At 35.4% G+C, this 21,118-nt stretch overlaps 1 long non-coding RNA gene across 1 annotated transcript in view; it reads right to left on the bottom strand.

Annotated features, from left to right (window-relative positions):
* LOC127564783 (uncharacterized) overlaps positions 1 to 20,859 on the bottom strand; it is a 341,030-nt gene extending 320,171 nt beyond the window's left edge. Inside the window, exon 1 of the long non-coding RNA XR_007954356.1 lies at positions 20,651 to 20,859. This is a non-coding gene — a long non-coding RNA (uncharacterized LOC127564783). The remainder of the gene's footprint in view (positions 1 to 20,650) is intronic.
* Positions 20,860 to 21,118: the final 259 nt, after the last annotated feature.

Genomic DNA, 21,118 nt, shown 5'->3' with positions numbered 1-21,118 from the left:
GCTGTTTTTCCTTTAAAATGAGTACTCCTATAGTCTGAAAGATAATCTTCTTATCTTTGGGGGACCCAATATTTTTGCATGCTAGAATAGATGCTTGATTAAAAAAAAATCAAAGTCAGCAAGAAAATAGGATTGATATGCAAAAATTGTCTTTGAAGGTAACCCAGTAGGGCACCATGCCCTCCACATATCAAGGGATAGCCATGTTCCCCATCAAAGGGGCACCTCCCATTTATATTACTTTCAGAGGTAAAGTTAGAAATCATATAAAGTGAAGGGCTCTGGCATGAGTCACTTGCTGATGTCTGCAGCCTCGGGCACAAAATGTCTCATCCACAAGTATCTTTGGTTTGTCTAAGGGTTTTCTGGGCCAATCTGATTCTTAAAAAACAAAGTGTTTCATTTTCCTCTTTTGTATATCCTTCTCCATTTCAATAATTTAATTGCTGGTGAATTAAATGCATTTCTTTTTTTTAAAGGAAAAGTTTCCTCTAAATTGAATGAGGAGCAAATAAAAAAAGCTACAGTGAAAATGGGATAATTTTATTAGGAATATGATAAATGGGATGAGTTGCAATAGCCTAAAAATCCTATTATATGCAATTAAGTGGCTACATTAATATAATTTTAGACTTCCTCACATTTGAGTCAAGCACACAAAGTATTTACAGATAATTGCCAAGTAAGGATGGAAATGCAAGCTGTGATTCTGCTGTGCACATGCCTAACATTGTCAAATTAAGAGCTGACTCTATTCCCCCATGAGTTATAGCTGTAAAAATCCAAACTTTCCTGTACATTTTCCAAACTGAAAAACTTGTAGTCATTTCAGTGTTCTCAGCATTCAACTCCTGCCTTCATGTTTTAATCTGACTGTCCTTCACCTTCCTTCCTCACTTCATCCACCTACTAGGTTTCTATACTACTCCAATATTCATTTCCGTTGTTATCTGACATGTGAAGTCCTCCTTGACCTTCCTAATTTTTATTGATCTCTCTCCTCAAACTAATTAAATTAAATTAATTATTGTAAATTATATAAAACATGTATTACATTATATATAACACAATTAATAATACAGATAATTCTATAACATAATATATAATTATATATATATGCCACATATATAATGTTATTTAATTTAATATATAGTATATCATATATTATATATAATATATATTCTACATTAAGTTATTTAATTTAATTAATATATTCAATAAAATACGTGGTTATTTATTTTCATGCTTTATCTCCCATGGAAGAGGACCTGGGAAAGAGCTTAGCTTAAAAAGATCAGTCTCCCACCACATCCAGCGTCATTGCCAATAGTCATGACCTGTGTCTTGCCATTGGACCCTGATGATTCCAGAGAATAGCATGACACTGATGTCTTTGCACAGCCTGCCCTCACTTAAATCCAATTTACTTGCAAATCAAGACATCACCCTCCTGATGTCATTGGTTCTTTTCGAGAATGAAGAAGGAATAACAAAAATCATGTATAATCAATTATTTAATATAAAAATATATAAATTTAGTTGATATCAATTATATAATTAATAAATTTAATATGTAAAACACTAATATACATCATATTGAGTTATTTAATTAGGCAAATTAAGTTAAATAAATCTTTGTCTGTTTTCATACTCTGTCCCCCTCTACTTCCTATAGAGAATTCAAGCTTCTTGAGGTCAGACACATTTTTTTCTTTTTGTATCACAAGCACCTATTACAGTGTTTTGCACACAGTAGAGGATCAAGAGATGCTTATTCAATTAGATTGTGTAGTCTCTGCAAAACTAATGCCATTTTGGATTCTTCGTCCTTAACGATTATTAAGTGGGATTAAAAAAAAGTGGACATAAAAATAAACATCACCCTACCTGCTTGATAAGGGACTAGATGAAAGCCATCACAAAAACTGAAATCTCAAATGATGTCTGGTCAGAATGAGGCAATAATACATCATCATCATTCATCTAGTTCATGGAGAACTCATTCATTTTCGCTAACACCAAGTTTAACTTTGCAGGAGGGGAGCTGTGTTATGAAACTGCAAAGAAAAAAAATGTCCTAAAATGTTGATATGATTGTCTATCGAGTGGAAGGGAGACAATTTGCAGCAAAATAATTGGTACATTTTCCCACTGCATTATGTTTCTCAAAACATGCTACTGTGGGAGGAGATTAGCTTCTCCTTTGTTCAGGAAGAAAATGACTTGTCTCCTATAGTGAATGGAACTGTCATTCCAGGGGCTGACAAATGCTAACAACCTCTAGAGGTGCCCAGTTCGAGCATTTCAAAAATAAATAAAATAAAATGAATAAGCCAGTGACCAAAGAAAGAAAGGTCACAAAAGGAGGAGGGGGGAGCGGGGTAAATTATAAATAAGAAAGGACCGGGTGGATATTGACTTAATGCCAGTCCTAACAAAAAGGGACACATGACAGCAGAAGATGGCACAGGAAAACATTTTAAAATTTTAAATCACCTTAATTAGCATGTTTAAAAAATTAATTGGGCTGTATGGTCCCGGCATAGTATATAGTGTCTACAAAAATGAAATGAATTCTATTCTCCTTCATTAAAAAGCACTGTTGTGAAAATCAAATGAGATAATGTGTAGAAAGATTTGTTAAACTTGAAGTGTCATATTGAGTTATGGTTGTTGTTATGTTATTGAGATCAAATGAGATGATGTACATTTATTTGGAGAGATTGGGCAGCTAGGTGATGCGGTGGATAGAGTGCAGGACCTGGAGTCAGAAAAAGCAAGTTCAAATCCAGTGTGACCTTGGGCAAGTGACTTAGCCCTGTTTGCCTCAGTTTCCTCATTTGTAAAATAAGCTGGAGAAGGAGATGGCAAACTGCTTCAATATTCTGCCAAGAAAACCCCAAATATGGTCACAAAGAGTTGGACACTGCAGAAAAACAAAAAACAACAATGATATTATTGTTATGGCATAGTGGATAGAATGCTGTACATGAAGCTCTTAATAAATGCCTGTTGAACATGGGTAGGTAGTATAGTGAACAGAGAGCACTGGAGCTGGAGTTAGGAAGACCTTAGTGCTAATCCAGCCTCAGATATTTGTTAGCTATGTGTGTGATCCTGAGCAAGTTACTCGACCTCTCTCTCTACCTCAGTTTCCTCATCTGTCAAATGAAAGATTTGGGCTTGAAAGCCTTTAAATCCTTTCCAGGTGGGCAAGTCACTTCATCTCTGCCTGCATCAGTTTCCTCATGTATAAAATTGGGATAATAATAGCACCTACCCTCCAGAGCTGTTGTGAGATCACATGAGATAAAATTTGTAAAGTACTATGTAAATCATAAAACACCATGTAAATGTCTATTATTATTATTTGGAGTCAAGAAGAACTAAGTTAAAATTGCATCTAAAACACACTGTGATGCTGGGTAAATAAGTTGCAACTTCTCTTGGGCTCAGTTTCCATGTGTGTAATATGAAAAACTCATTAGCTTCTAAAAGTCAATAACCATCTGGATAATTTGCTTAATTTCTCTCAGACTGAATGTCTCCATGTAAAATAGGAATAATGATAGAGCTTAACTTGTTGGGTTATTATAAGGATCAATTGAAACAAGACTCAATAGCTTCTAAGGTCTTAAATCTATGATCCCATGATCTATGAGAGTGGTTCTCAAACTTTTGTTCTCAGTATCTTCATGTTGTTCAAAAACTATCGAGGATCTGTTCAAAGAGGTTTTGTTCACATGGGTTATATTTATAGCTATTTACTATATTAGAAATAAAAAATGATTTTGAATTTGTAGATCCTCTGAAAGGATTTCAGAGACCCCAACAATTCTTTGGACTATACTTTGAGGACCACTGATATGATATATAGAAGACACTTTTCAACACTTAAAGTATTATATATATACATATATACATATATATATTACACAAATATTAGCAATCATTGCCACAGATCTACAACATTATCATCATCATCATTATCTTCTCAAAAGATAATGGGGCTCAAATACAAACATTCCTGCACTACTGGCTTTTCTGCCATTATTGTTTTACACTTTGTGTTGTCTGGACCACTGATGGGTAGATAAAGCAGCCAGTTGAGTTTTCATCACTATCATCACCATTCTTCTCAGCCCACTGGAACAAACATAATAATACTAATTATTTGCATTTACATAGTACTTGGTCTTTGTGAAGCATTTTATAATCCTCCAGGATCACAGATTTGGAGCTACAGCATCCTTAGAAGTCATCTTGTGGAATCCTCCCTTAAATGACTTGTCTCAGGCCATAATAAGCAAAGCTAGGATTGGAAAACAGGACTTGATCCATTTTAACCCACTAGATCCCAAGATCTCAGGTGGGAACCCAAAGAAGAGGTTAGAAAAAAATATTTTTTCTAGTTCAAGGCTCTACAAAACTGTCATATTGCCATGGGTCTAAGATTTTATCAACAAGGCTATTCCACCCTACTCCCAAGAATGAAGACTAAAACTCACCTATATCTACCTATCCTTGAACTCCTGGTTCATACCAGGAATTAATTCACCAAAGAGAGTCCATCCATCATGCTGAGGTCTTCTTTGCATTCTCTAGGATCTTGTAATGGCAAAGGGGATAGAATAGTAGACTTAGAATCAGGAAGACCCGAATTCAAATGCCATTGTAGAAACTTATTAATGGCATGTCTCTGGACAATTCACTTAATCTCTGTCAGACTGAATGTCCCCATCTAAAATAAGAATAATGGTAGTACTTAACTTAGTGGGTTATTGTAGGGATCAATTGAAATAATATGTGCTTTACAATTTTAAAGACCCAAATAAATGCTGTAATTGTTATTAAAGATAACAATGGAACATTAGGCTGGCCATAAGTTACCTCTCACTTTCATTATATGATTGGACTATTTTCTTTTTTTCCAGCCATGCATTTATTTAGGGACAGTCATTATCCCACTTCTCCCGTGCAATTCCTAATTTATCTTATCTTACAGCCTGCTTACACCTACCTCATTGCCCTTTGAACAATCCCCAACTTCAAGTCCTCAGCATTTGTGTTGTTCTATAAATTGGAGCCACGGAACATTGGGAGAAAAATGTCTTTGCTAAAAATGGGCCTTTGTTCCAGAAAGAAGTTTAGAGTCATTAAAATAACACTGCTGTTTCCCAAAGGCAATCTGAGTTTCTCTCCTTCTCCTCCTATTCTCTACTCAGCCCATTCTCCTTCAGCAGTGGCTGCCCAATGGATGGTTGCTGCCACGTAAGTTCTATGGTCTGTCCATCCAATTGCATATCATAGTCTGGAAAACTGGCATTCTCTACCCAACTGATCTTTTTTTTCTAGATGGATAATTAAGTAAGCTTTTTTTGAGTATGTATGGATCTAACCTAGGAGCCAATGATATATTCTGACCTAGATGAAATCATCAGTATAATCCATGAACAGAACATTGTCTTCAGAGAACCCTTCTATAGCAATCAGTCATTCAGTCAATAGCCAAACCTGACCCTTTATAACCCCATCTGAGCTTTTCTTAACAGAGATAAAACAATGGTTTACCATTTTCTTCTCCAGTTCATTTTACAGATGAGGAAACTGAGGCAAATAAGATAAAGTGACTTGCCCAGGGTTACACAGCAATTAAGAGCTTGAGGTTGGATTTCAATTTAGGCTTTCTTGGTCCAAAGAACAGTACTCTATCCACTGTACCACCTAACTGTCCCAAAAAGCAACATATATAACTAAAATACAAAGCAGAAAATTGATACTGCAAAGGAAAATATTAAGTTCCGTGAGAAATATAAGGAGGGAGAAATCACATTAATTAAAAGATCCTAGACCACAATCATTCATCAAACAATAAATCAGTTAGTATTTATTAAGGGTCAATTCTATACCAGGGTGCAGAAGTAAAGTGATCTAGTGATTGGTCTAGAAAGCTTGTCTTGACCCAAGAAGACTTGGATTCAAATTGTGCCTCTGAAAGGAATTGACTATTTGACCTTGGGAAATGTATTTAACATCTCAGTGTCCTGCGTAGTTTGCTTTGTGACAGGCCACATGCTAAGCAATGGACATACAAACTCAAACAGTAAAGTCCCTGCCCTCAAGAACATACATTCTAATGAAGGAGACCACATACATATAAATAAGGCTATGCAAAAGTTACCAAAAAAAAAGGAAAGCAAATTAGAGAAGAGGGAACAGAACATTCGTGCTGAAAAGGACCCAAGACATCAAGGGATCATAGACTTATGAGTTTGAAGGCAGTTCAAAGTACATCTGGTTCAGTTTCTCACTATTTCTCACTATTCTCCCACTGTCCCAAGCCATGAAGTAAATCCCTGGTAGAGGGAGGACAGGAATTAGGCCCATAGATCATAAATCATAAATTCAGAACTGAGGCATATCTTTTGCAAACAAGAAAACTGAGACCAAGAGAAGCTACATGACTTGCCTGACATCGTATATCTAGAAACTTGATGATATTCTGGGAACCATCCCCCCAACAAATTTCTATCACTCTTCTAAGGATTCTGGTTCCTCATCTAACGAAATGAGAAGGTCAGTTGAGATCACTGGGCTCCAATTCTTTCTGGCTCAAAAATGTTATGGTTTTATTTTCTTGTCACTGTGGATTGTGCATTCAGACATGAAAATCATGCCTCGAGTATTAAGGCTGTCAGGAAGGGAAATGATGGGCAAGAGAGGAATCTGGTTAGCACAAACACATTCTGAGCATTTTTCTTGTTAGCAATAAGAAAGAAAGGAATCCAATTGGAGCCTCACCGTTGCCCACTAAGAGCAGCTTCTTCCCCCTGCTTCAGACAATGGAAAACATTCATCTCAGGACTATATGTTCCACAGAAACTTAGATTTCTAGGGTTGGAAGGAGGACAAGAATAACATTATTATCATGATTTCTAATGGTAGTACTGTTAATAAGAATAACAACAATAATAGACATAAGGATTGGAACTGAAATTTTGTGACTATAAGGCACTTTCAAATGAAGAAAATCCCTTTGCCATTGCAAGTCACTTCACTCTCTGGAATTGAGTCTTAGAGCAGTATCTAATGCACCAAGATGCTTCTGGCTTGCCCAGGTTTTCACAGAAAGTATGTCTTAGAGGTGGGATCTAAATGTAGGTCTCCCTGGCATTAAGGGTTGGATCTCTATCCACTATGCCATAGCTAAGAAAGAAAAAGGGAGGAGAAAGAGAATGAAGGAGAAAGAGGAAAGGAAAGGAAGTAGAAGAGAGGGAGAATGTAAAAGAGGAAAGAGGAAAAGAAGTAGGAGAAGGAAGGGGTAAAAAAGAATAAAAGAAGAGAAGAAGAGGAGTTAACAAAAGAAAAAGAAGGAGGGGAAGAGAAGAAAAAGAAGAAAGGGAGGAAGAAAGGAAGGAGGGAGGGAGGGAGAGAGGGAGGGAGGAAGGAAGGAAGAAGGAAGGAAGGAAGGAAGGAAGGAAGGAAGGAAGGAAGGAAGGAAGGAAGGAAGGAAGGAAGGAAGGAAGGAAGGAAGAAGGAAGAAGGAAGGAAGGAAGGAAGGAGGAAGGAAGGAAGGAAGGAAGGAAGGAAGGAAGGAAGAAGGAAGGAAGGAAGGGAAGAAGGAAGGGAAAGAGGGAGGAAGGAAGGAAGGAAGGAGGAAGGGAGGGAGGGAAGAAGGGAGGAAGGAAGGAAGGAAGGAAGGAAGGAAGGAAGGAAGGGAAGAAGGAAGGGAGAGAGGGAGGAAGGAAGGAAGGGAGAAAAGAAGGAAGGGAGGGAGGGAGGGAGGGAAGAAGGGAGGGAGGAAGGGAGAAAGGAAGGGAGGAAGGAAGGAAGAGAGGAAGGGAGAGAGGAAGGAAGGGAGGAAGGAGGGGAGAGAGGAAGAGAGGGAGGGAGGAAAAGAGGGAAGGAGGAAAGAAGGGAAGAGAAAGGAAGGGAAAGGAAAGAATGAGGAAGAGAAGGAGGAGAAAATAAGGCTAGGGAAAGAAGAAGACAAAAGATAAGACAGAGATCAAAAAATATTTCACAGGTGTAAGGGAGTACTTTATAAGTGATGTCAAAAAAGAAAAGAAAAGAAGAAAGGTTCACCAATAACATTTTTAAAATAGAAGAGAGAACAAAAGGAAGTTCACAAGCAGATACAAATAAGCAGGACAGCTTGGGAATTAGGTGGTTTTGTATACAATCTTCTTTATCTGTTTTTCCTTGTACATGGGAATGATTGTTCTTGCTATTTGTCAAGTTCATAATAATACAAATGAACAGTTTTAAAAAGGAAAAAGAAAAGTATATTCAAATAGTACAAAACAAAATGCTATTTGATGTCTGAGTGGGATGATTATTACCAAAAGGGGTCATAAAGGGAAGTTTCAAAATGGAGATGGCATTTAAGCTCCAAAGGATGTGTTGGCATGAAAGGTAACCAATAAAGACAAAGAGAACAATATGTGCACATACATGAAGGCCACTCAGCATATTTGGGGAAAAGGTAAGAATTGTGATTGAAGATTCTTTTATTCTACATACGTGTATCCATGTGGAACAGCTCATTGGCACAGTGGACAGAGTGCTGGGTCTCTGTCAAATAGACCTGAGTTTAAATCCAGCTTTAGACACTTACTAACTGAATGACCCTAAGCAGGTCATTTAACCCTGTCTGCTTCAGTTTTCTCATCTGTAAAAATGAGGAAAGAAAGAAATGGCAAATTGCTCCAGTATCCTTGCTTTAAAAAATCCCAAATAGATTCATGGAGAGTTGTACACAACAGCTGAATAACCAAAACTTAGTGTCGGGTACATAGAAGGTGCTTAATAAATGCTTGTTTATTGATGGATTAATTTGCATCTTCATGCCTACTACAATGAATGGCATATCGTATATGCTTAATAAAGACTTTCTGAAGGATTAAGTAATTAAATAGAAAGACACATGACAGAAGTAAGCACCCTATGGTCTATCAGTGATGACCTGCAAGGAAGAAGTGCACAAGATCGAGGACCAGTTAAATAGCAAGAACAAAACTGATGGCTAGCACAAGGGGATCCCTGGTAGAGCTATCCAGTGATTGCAGCTACTTACAATCTATGAAGGTCTATGTTATTTCCAACTGTGAATTGTTCCTGCCTTTTGTTCCCCCTTTATAGCTCAAGAATCGTTCTTTCTGTACTTGCACAATTCAGATTTCATAGTCTCTAATTCTCCTGCTGAGACTGGCCAAGCCAGTTCTGATATTTGAGAGATATTTTATACCAATTGATACAAATAATACTGTAGAATATTTGGGAGTCTTGATCTGTAGTCCATTCATTTATTTTAAAAAATATCTTGTATTGAAAAAAATATTTTGACAACTGTATTTCAATATAGTTGGTTTCCTTTGTAATCTAATAAATTTTATTTTGTGCATTTAAATCATTATTCACAAGATTGCCAGAGGGATCCATATAATTTTTTTTAAAAAAAGGTTAAGAAATCTCTGGCTTGATACTAAAATAATGGCAAGAAAGCCTCTAGCTTTTTAGGTACATGTCTTTAAGGGGCATCATTAAAATACATGGGCAAATTTGCACATTCTAAGAAATCATGAAAGAGTTACAATCAGCTCAGCATTTAAGCGAAATCCAAGATGTATCATTTTGTAAATTATTATCCAAAATCTGTAGTGTTCATTTGTTTTTCACTCATTGTTTCTCCTAGAAGTTCAATGTATATTTGATATTCACAAGATCACATAACAAAAGGGTTAATAAGTTCTTTTCTTTACCTTGAAATACTTCCTCATACTCTAATTTTCACTACTTTTTAGCTTAATTTCTGGATTCTTAAAATATAGAATTCTTATCAGTTCTGTTTTATATCTGGCACTTTTCCCTTTAATTTCATTTTTTTCCTACTGTCATAATTTAATTCACATGTACCATGGTAACTAATTCTGCTGTGTTTATATCCTTTGAATATTAGTTGATCACTATCTCTAACATAACCCCATTCCCTTAGTTACCATTTCAATGAACAATACATATTTAATTATTTTAATTTTTACAACCTACATAAATCAGTCCCTCTGACCCTGAAAGTCTTTCTGTCTCTATTCACAGACCTCTCTGTAGCTCACCCACATCTTTCTAATGCACAAATGCCATAATTCCATTGAAGTCTCCCTTAGAATTGTGTGTGAAGTATGAAGGGAAACTATAATTCCCAAGCTTTAAATTTACTGCTCATTGTTGCTGCCCCAATCACAACAACATTTACAGATGTAGCATCAGAGAGGTTGAACCCATGTTCAGCAATTAGTGCAATGAGGAAAGCAAAAGCGCCCAGAAAACTCCTTAGCCAAAAGACAATTTATCTCTCTGCCAAATGGAGACCACATGGCAATCAACAACAGCCCCAGTATAAAATAGAAACTAATTTGTAAAATACCACCGAGGAAAGTAATAGAATATTAGGAGCAAAATCTCATTAGAAAAAAGAGAACAATAGAGGACAAAATGAGATTCCGAAAACAAGGGCGCTAGTTCCAATTAAGCCAAAAGACATTGACAGATGAGAAAGAAAGGAAGAAAACAAATAGACCAAAAATAGAACAGATCTGCTAGTATTTCTATAACAAGCCACTGAATTTAAAATCAACATTACAATCCTGATGCCCCATATGATCGAATATAATCTTGTGTTATCCAATAGATTCTATATGTTACCTAATAGTTCTATAAGAAATATAGTTGTCATGACTAGCTAGGTTAGGGTCCTGCTCAATTCTACCCTGGTCAAGCAACACCTGGAATTGTGTTACATTCTTCCTACAACATTTTACAAAGGACACTGATAATGGAATAATCTTCATGACAAAAGATCTCAAGATTTTACGAAATGAATATTGGTCGAATGAAAAGAGATGTTGAATTGAGCGAGCATTTCAACAACAATCAAATGATCTGGCTCTAGAGGCAGTGAGCTCTTCCTCATTGGAAGAATCTAAACAAAGACTTTTAACAAATGGAGACAAGGGGAAGATGGAGGGGGAATATGGAAGGAATATTTTATAGAGGGAAATATTAAGTTCAAATTAGATTAGATTAGATTAGATTAGATTCCATACTTTAAATTCTGAAATTCTATAATCTTGTGAATCATTGGTCAGCACAATCTCTACAGGATCCAAATTGTAGAGGCTCAAAGTGCCACAGAGAGATATATGATGGGTATGCCACAGGTGCCCCATGATGAATTGTTCAGGAGAAGAAGCATAAAATATATTATCATGGATGTATGGGGCCAGATATGGAAGTAGGTCAATCCTCTAGCAAAAGCTAATCAGAGCAAATATTTGACCATAATCTTAGACTGATATCCTCAGAATATTAAAACATCTAGAAAAACATAATAGCAATTGTCTTAAAAGTGATGGGGTGGCAACTTGTGATGGTAAAAAGAGTCCTCAGTAATAATGACATCATAAGTCCTTAAGAGTTGAAGAATTTAAAAGGTGAGTGAATGCCTTCTTAGGGATTTATTTGTGAGAGAATTCTGAATATTTAGTTTAAACATTTTTAAACACCAACAATTATGTGAGGTTTTTGGTGTGAAAGATAAGAGATAAATATTTCTTTAATTGAACTTTAGTCTTTTGAATTGAAAAAAAAGATATTCCCTGTCCTCATGAAGCTTACAATCTATTTACATATGGTAGAAACTTTCATAATTACTTCTTGATAGATTTGCAAAGATATGTTCGAGAAACTCTAATAAGAGTGCTACATCAATTCTGAATATATCTGAAAAAGTTATATTATGTCCTGAGACTATAATATCAGTGTAAATATCATAACCTCATAAAACAGAGGATTTTAAATGCCATTAAAATTAATATTTACAGTATAAGTAGACATTTCTGTATAATTCTTCCATCCATGATATTTTCAATATGCTCTACCTTTAACCCTCACCCAAATTTATTTAATGTGTATTTTAAGTGCCATTTTCAAATCAAATATTAAGATATAAAGATAAACTTAGCTCTTACTCCTAAAATATCCCTGACTCATATATGCTTTCACTCAATTTATTATCATTTTTATTAGTAGCTTCCAAATATCTTTCAAACAGGGAGACAGGTCAATTTCAATTAATTCTGACTATAAAATTTCATGTGGCCCTATCAAAAACTTTGATAAAAACAGAGGTGGGTTGCATTAACAAAGCTGATTTACCTTTATCAACTCATCTTGTAATTCCATCAAAAAGCCCATCACACTTATCAACTACGATCTCTCTCTTTTCTTTTAATCTTTGTTTTGTATTGCCCATTATCATCATGCTTTGGCTGGCTAGATACTTATGGATTTTTTATTAATATGCATTCCAATTCTTGGATACGGATTTCAGTTAGTCTTTGTGGAGAGTGATTGTTACTATTCTTGTCTCTAAGACCCTAAGTCAAAGATGGGTTGCTGAGTTACATTGGTAGAAGGAGTATCTGCCTCTTATGGATAAGGATAGAATAATAATGAAGAGGAGGAAGATGAGAAGAAAGCAGAGGAAAAGCAGAGACAATGTGAGGAAGAAAAATTACTAGCATTTATATAGAACTTAAAGGTTTGCAAAGTGCTTTTATAATTATTATGTCATTTTAACCTCACAACAACCCTAGGATATAGCTATTATTATTATCCCCATTTTTAAAATGACTTAACACAAGTTAGGTGACTGCCCCAGAGTCACACATCTCGCAAATTTCTAAATCTGGATTTGAACTCAGACTTTTCAAACTCCACATATAGCATTCTATTTGCTATATCAATTAGTTGCCAAAATACATATATGTCTGGACCCAAGACAATAACAAGTACTACTCTCACCCAGAAATAATCTGGGTTAAAAAAAAATTTTCATCTCAGTAGGTCTTAAAATGTTCCTCAGACTCTTTGTAATTATATGATCAAGAACAAGTGAATTAATCTTACCGTGACTCCATTTTTTAATCTGTAAAAATGGATTGTTAGATTCAATGGTCCCTAAGATCCACCATATTTCTAAACCAATGAGCTTAAGTTCAAAAACATTCAGTAGAAAAAAATAAGTAGAGCAATGAAAAAGTAGCAGAGAGAGACATCCCAGTGGGCCTGAATAGTTGGGGAAGATTTCATCAGGAGACAGATCTTAAGAGAAGAATAAGTGTTAATTATTCAATACTACAAGTATGAGAAGCACATTTCAAACTCTCAAGTGCCATGTGAATGTCAATTACTGAATTGTTATTATTAATAAAGTATGACTTTAGGATGACATAGTTGAGGAAATGAAAAAAAGGTGGGTTGATCACATAGTAATTATAGACCATGTGTTGTCCTGTTACTTATAAAATACTTTAGAACCCAGAAGGCATCCAGAGACCAAAATAAATCACTTTGAATAATTTAATGGGCAAATATGATTAAGAATTGCTCAGGAGAAAAATAAAATTATTAATTGGAAGCTAGAAGGAACCTTCAATCAATAAATAAACATTTATTAGATACCTGCTGTGTGCCAGGCACTGCGTTAAGCCCTCAGAATTCAAAAAGAGAAAAAAGATAGATCTTGCCCTCAAGGAGCTTACAATCTAATTGGGTGGGGGTAGAGGAAAAAGAAGTGCAACATGCAAACAAATATATATAGATATATAAAGCAAACAATGTACAGGACAAATAGGAAATAATTAGCAAAGAGAAGGCACTAGAATTAACAGATATTTTTGAAAAAGGTTTTCTGTAGAAGGTGAGATTTTATTTGGGACTAACAGGAAGCCAGGGAGATCAGTGGCTGGAGCAGAGGGAGAATGTCCCACCCATTGGAGAAACTTCCAGTTGAAAGATAAAGTGTCTTGTTCATGGGCCAGTCAATAAGTAAAAGTCATTGCATCAAAGAATTTGTCTTGAGGAGTAAGATGCAAAAAGACTGAATTGATAAGAGGGGACTAGAAGGGCTTAGAATATGAAACAAATCATTTTGTATTTGCTCCTGAAGGTAACTGGGAGCTACTGATTGTAGTTAAGATGTCTAAAAGTAAAAGGTCATTTAATCCAATCTATTCACTTTACAAATGAGAAAACTGAGGCCCAAAGAAGCTAATTAGCTTGCCTTCTAATCACACACCGAAGAAAAAAAAGTTTTTAGGAAGGTTTTGAATCCAGATTTTCCTAAATCCAAGTCCAGTGTCCTAGCTATACCACAATGTCTTTCAAAATGTGTATGGATAGCTAACTATATTGGTAGAAAGATATACATGTCAGTGAGACCATGGACCCATCCAACCATCCAAAGGTTTTTAAAGACATTTTAAAAGATGTCATGAAATGGAATGAAGTTATAAAATACAAACCAAGAAATCTTATACAATGGGGAACATCTGTTTAACGATGAACGAAAACTACCATAAAACTTACTAATAATAGAATTGTTTCTTACATATAGAGAGAAAAAAAGAAGAAATTCAGCACTGATAAGAAAGTTAACATCAAAGTGGAAAATGGGGGAATCAGAGTAAAATCAGTAATCTTGGTTATTTCATATATATTCATAATGGGACATATTAGAGAACTGAGTGGATCGATTGGGTTTTAGTGTTAATTCAAAAAGCTGTCTCTAGAAATTCTTACAGTGCCACCAGAGTTTCTTCTCCCCATTTCCTCTAATACCTTTTGCCATGACTTGTTTTATTAAAGGAGATTATACCAAATTCATCTGCATGACAAAAATAAAGTAAAAAATATCCCTAAAGTTTTCCTAGATGCTCCTATTTTCTCTAGGGAGCTCCAGTAAGCTTCCCATAATGGCATCTTACTCATTCTCATGCTGTCCCCATAAAGACAGCAAAAATGAATTATATTATAATTATTCTGATTCTATAGAGAGATAAACTGAAAATCTGATTTGCCCAAGAAAAACAAAGTTGGTAGTGGTAAAATTTGAACCCCAGATTCCAGACTCTCCATTCAACAGTACATGATTAGAAAGAGCATCTCTCTTTACTTTTTCTTTGCCCAGATCTCTAGTTCAACTAAGTTTATTGGTTGAAAAAAGTATACCTTCAATATATCATCTTTCCCTCTCTATCTCTCTTACCTATTCATTAGAAGCTATTTTTATGTGGCTGCTTCTACTGCATCTTCCTTTTTCAGTTAAATTTCTAAAGAACAATTTGTAGCAAAACAAACCAAGATTCCATAATTCAACTACTTCCTGCATTCATTAATAGAATTCCTTTGAATCTAGTGTCTTCAATTTCCTATACTGAAGGTCACATTTTAGTTGCCTTAGCCTATTTAGTTAAGCAGTAAGGATTCATTCTGAAACAAGAGGCAGTGTTTTTGCCTTATTTGGGGGGACTGTAATATACTACTAATTAAAATATTTATAGAGTATTTTATAGCTAAACAAGTATTTTATGCTCATATGTGCCAGAGATACAGGGATAGAAATTATTCAAGAAGGATCAAGCAGGAAAATAAAATACCAAGACCTGATGCATGCAAATCATTGAACAGTAGCTGGCAATTATTTAACAAGTCCCCTGAGTACATCATTTCCTCTTGCCACAACAGCCTAGGACTAAAACCATGAATAATGAGCTCATAGATTCATGGACCTTTAGAGTTAGAAGGGGAACACTGAAGCCATCTAGTTCCACTCCAAATGTTTTGTTATAGTATCTGTTCTGTTCCATTTATACCCATCTTTTCTCTGTTCCCCCATGTTTATCCCAGTTTTGTTGTCTTTATTTATGCAGTGTTTTGCATAACAATACCTGGAAGGCTTTCAACTGGATAGAGCACTAAATCTGAAGTCAGGAAGGTCTCGGTTTGAATCTGGTCTTAGATGCTCATAAGCTGTGTCACCTTAGGCAAGTCACTTAACTGCTACCTGCCTAGGTAAGTGACTGGAAAGATGCTTTAGAGTTTATCTCGTCTAACCACTTGATTGAATAGGACACCTGGTAAGGTAAAGTGATCTGGTTCAAGTCTTACAACAAGCAAATGACAAAGCTAGAATTCAAAATTAGATTCTCTGACTCCAAAGTTGAAAGGAGTGGCTTGGGAACATAGATTTAAAAGTGGAAGGGACCTTGGCAGTCATTTCTTCCAGCCATATTTTACAGATGAGAAACTAAGGCCATGGGTTTAATTGACTTGCCCAAGATCACACAGTTATTAACTGTAACCTCTTATTTCTATTATTCTGCTAAGATACAAAAGTCTCTTAAATAACTACAGCTCTTATTGGCCATGACACATATTAGCAGTATCCATTCTCATCCAGAGATGATATCCATATTACTGCGATTTCTTCAGTGTAAGTCATCACCAACATGGAAACTCCTTCCACCAAAGTAAATAGCCAAGTGGTACAGAGCTTATCATTTTCTGGAATTGTTTAGGGGTTCTCAAAAGTTAAATGAGTAGTCCATGGTCACCCAGGTTGTATGGAGAACTCACTTGAGCCCAGGTCTTCCTAACTCTTAAAACCAAACTTTTATTCACTCCACCTTAGCATCTGTCATTCGTTATTATCCAATGGTTTCCATAGACATACATGGGGAACCTTAGAAGAAGAGCCAATATTGGCTACTGGGTCTACCAGCAATTGATCCATAATCTCTGCATGACCACAGAAGCAATTATATATTGGGATAAGATAAATTTTGTGTTGCATAGACTTGGAGTCCAGAAGCTCAGCCCCTTTCTCCGATGAATATTGAGAGCAAGAGTCAATGCTAATGTTCCCCACCCAACTAGCCCTCCCTCTATGCTTGCATAGGATGCTTTCATGGTCACGTCTCCTCCAGGAAACCAGGGCAATGGGTGGTATTGGACTCTCAAGAAATAACAAGTTGAATTACAACAAGCTTTAAGCAGGAATGCTTTGAAAGTTGTTTGTTTGCTTTTTTAAGTCATCAAATGAGGCAAAAGTGAGCCAGAATTAGACATTTAAAACAAGAAAACGAGTGCCAAAGAAAAAGAGTAGTCTAAAAGAAAGAAAGGAATGCCAGGAATTCATCAGAGAAGCCTCCTAGTTTCCTTAAAGAAACTTCTCTTTTGTCTTTTTAAAATCATCCAGTTTAGAGAGATGTAAGAGGAAAAAAATGTTTTTAACTTGATTCATTAAATTCCTTTTGCTTTATCCAGCATTTGTGTATATGGGATGTGAGTACATATAAATGTGTGTACATAATGCGTACGTGTATATTTGTGTATATATGCAAATGTGTACATATGATTTAAGTGTATGTATATGTATATATAATATATATGTATATATGTGTATGCTGTATTTTCTATGTAAATACCTTATTGTGATATATGTACATATATGTAAGCATGTATGTGGTATGACTCTCAATCCTGTGTCTTGAATGTAAATAATATGTTATTGTGTTATATGCACACCTGTATATAATATTCACTTGCATGCTATAAATGTGTATGTTTGTTCTGTTAGTATAAATGTATGTGTGTATTGTATAGATTGTGGAGAGTTTTTATATGTATATGTATACACACACACACACACACACACACACACACACACATATTCTGCCATTTTATCTCTCACATCCTGAAAAATAACCCTAAGAAATTTCATCTCCTAGTCACTCTTCATTATCTGTTCTCAGGGCCTGTCTTAATTCAGTTTCATCAGGAGGATCAAATCTAAAGCCCATCTGCAGTTGTGATTAGGTGTTCACTAAATGTGATTTTAAAACTCTGGTCCCGTGATATCATCACTCTTGTGGGAACTGTGAAGGTCAGCAGGGATTACACCTTTCTCAATTAAAGGCACTGTGCCCCCCTCAAAGGTGCTCACCCCACCACACACACACACACACACACACACACACACACACCATCTTGATTTTTAGCATGAGACAAAAATAGCTTCTAAGCCGGCTTCTTCACTTAAGCTCTTCTATACCCATATGTCCTCAATTTCTAAAAAAAATCAATTTTTCCCTGTTTCAGCTTCTTCTTCGTGGTTGCCTCTCAGTTTAATCTTCAGGGTCATCTCAATCCCCATAAATCTAAACATACCAATCAAATGTCTTGTCTCTTTAAAATGCCTTGCCACAGGTGGTGTTCAAATCCCCCCTCCTGATTGATTGGGCAATTTAAAAGAAACATTGGGAACAGAGAAAATTATATCTCCCGAGAAGGGCCATTTTTATCGGAAACATTGGGGGTGGGAGGGAAGCTTTTGTTTTTGTTATTGGCAGGATTCATATTTTAATCTCTGCTCTCTAGATGTTTATTGTGGTGGATTTTTTTTCCCTTGAAAGAATCTTGAATAAAAGCTGAAGATGGAAGGCCTGGGAAGCCACTGGGAGTGTTTGGGTGACTTAAACCTGAGGATGCCCTTTAAGGTAAGAAGGTCTTTATGGTTTAGTCCTCACTGAGGCAGCTGAGTGATCAAATTAAGTATTATGCTTCTGAAATTCTTCGAGCATGTTCAGAGGACTTGGAAAAGTGGGTTTAGGGGCAGAACTGTGATAAACTTCAAGCTGCAAGGGAGACTAGCTAGACCAATTCTCTCATTTTAACAAATGAGGAAATTTAGACCTAGAGAAATAAACTAATTTACCCAAAATCACAGAAGTAGTAAATAGTATTGTTCTTTAGTCATTTCAGTCATATCCAACTCTTCATGACCCCTTTGGGCTGTTTTTTTTTTTTTAACAAACATACTGAAGTGTTTTTTCCATTTCCTTCTCCAGTTCATTTGACAGATGAGGAAACTGAGGTACACAGGGTTACGTGACTTGCCCAAGATCACCCAGTTAGTGAGTGTCTGATGCTGGGTTTGAACTCAGAAAGAGTTTTCCTGTCTCCAGGCCCAAAACTCCATCCAGTGCATCACTTAGTTTCCCAGTATATGGTACAACCAAAGTTGAGACTCAAGTCCACAGACTCTAGACCCAATGCCTAATTACACAATACTATATTGCCTCCCAATTGCTTTATTTCTCTATTCATTCACCAATTTATTCAGGATATAGACCTACTATGAGCATAGTCAGTACAGGAAACCATCTATGCCCTCAAGAAACTTCCAGTATAGTTAAGAAGACAAAATCAAATAAAAAATCATAGAGAGGATCATAGATGTTAAGAATTCCTTAAGCTGGGATCCATGGACCTCCAAAGCATATATATAGACTTTAGGAATGTTGTGAATATGGATTATATCTTCATTTTCACCAACCTCTAACTGAATTTTAATCTTTCCTTCAATTTTATAAAAATATCATTCTGAAAAGAGGACTCTAGATTGCATCAGATAACCAAAAGGATATATGGGACAAAAAACATTTAAAGACCCCTGATCTAGTCCAGACTCCTCCTTTTATAGATGACAATATTTAGAGGTAGAGCAATTAAATAATTCATATATATATATATATATATATATATATATATATATATATATATATATATATATATATAATCAAAGAGTAAAGAGTAGCAGAAAGATTTAAGTATAGGACCTCTGATTTCAAAGGCAGGACCTTTTCCTAGGTACCATATTGCCATATCTACAAATAAAAAGAATACAAAAGAGAACATGGAAAGGGCCTTAAAAAGAGAGGAATAAGTAGAGGACTCTGTCAGAATCAAGAAGCAAGAGAAGTCACTCCCAATTGAGAAAATATTAGGAAAAGCTTAATAGAAGTTGTATTTAATGTAGGCCTAGCCGGATGAGCTGGACTTTACCTAGAAGTAGGCCATAAACAATGTCTCAAAGCTAGGAAAGTAAGAGGTTATGAGGATAAAAGCATATACTCCCATTTGGCTGAGTGAAAGCCTGTATAAAGGAGTCACAAAAAATCAATTAATTGATTGATTTAATGAAGAAAATTAATGGGTAAAGTACTATATAAGATACTCTCTTCTCTCCAAAAACTCAGTTTTTAATGTGGAATATAGCATATATATTGGAATGTCATGCATGGATTTTTTTTACAAATTAACATTATCTACATTATATTGTATTTTTATTCATTTTGTTAAATGTTGTCCCAATTTACATTTTAATTTGGTTCAGGCCATATTCCAAAGTTTTGTAATAGCCACTATTTTGACACTTCTAGTCTACACAGTCAGGAAGACATGGTAGGCAGGAATATAAGTTCATTTGCAAAGTATTAACAAATGAATACACCAATATACTGTTAGTGGAAATGTGAACAAAGCAAAGCATTCAGGAAGGTTATTTGGATATATGCCAAAAAAAAAAAAACTATTAAACTATAGGCTGACCCAGTGATACAACTACTATATTTATATTCCAAAGAGATCAAAAAAAAAAAAAAAAAAAGGAAAAGTACCTGTGTGCACAAAAATATTTATGACAGATATTTTTGGTAACAAAGAATTGAAAACTGAAAGAACATCCATCAATTGAGGAATGGCTAAACAAGTTATGATATATGAATAAGATGGGCTACTATTTGGTATAAGAAATAATGAGGAGATGGTTTCCGAAAAACCTAAGAAGATTCTCATGAACTGATGCAAAGTAAGTAGAAATAAGAAAACAATCCACAAAGTGAGAGCACTAGCATAACAATAATTCGCTGTGAAAGACTTAATCATTTTAATCAACACAATGACTTACCACAGTTCCAAAGGACTCATGATGAAAAATGTTATCCACTTCCAGATAGAAAACTGATGGACACAAAGTGAGGACCGAAGCATTTTTTTTCTGTTCCTTTTTCTTTTCTTTCCTCCCAGAACATGGGTAATGCAGGAACTTCTTTCTTATGACATCATATTTGTAATGGATTTTGCATTTCTTGCCATCTCAATGGATGGGGGAGGGAAAAAAATCTGGAAATGAAAATAAAATAAAATTGAATTTAACATAATCCAACAAAAACAGATGAAATTTCAAACAAATTAAAATGTTAACAGATGAATGATTGACATTTTCAAATAGGGAGTGATTTCTCACAAAACAGTAAAAGGGTGTTGAGAAGAAAACAAGCCTGAATAGAGCTTGCTAACTCAAGTCATTCTAAAATCATTTGATGGCATAAATTGGAAAGAAAACACATAGAAATAAAGTGAAACATCTGCAGAT

Source organism: Antechinus flavipes, chromosome 5 (genome assembly GCF_016432865.1).
Source record: "Antechinus flavipes isolate AdamAnt ecotype Samford, QLD, Australia chromosome 5, AdamAnt_v2, whole genome shotgun sequence".
In the NCBI taxonomy this organism is placed as follows: domain Eukaryota; kingdom Metazoa; phylum Chordata; class Mammalia; order Dasyuromorphia; family Dasyuridae; genus Antechinus; species Antechinus flavipes.
This window is presented reverse-complemented; position numbering and strand designations above follow the sequence as displayed.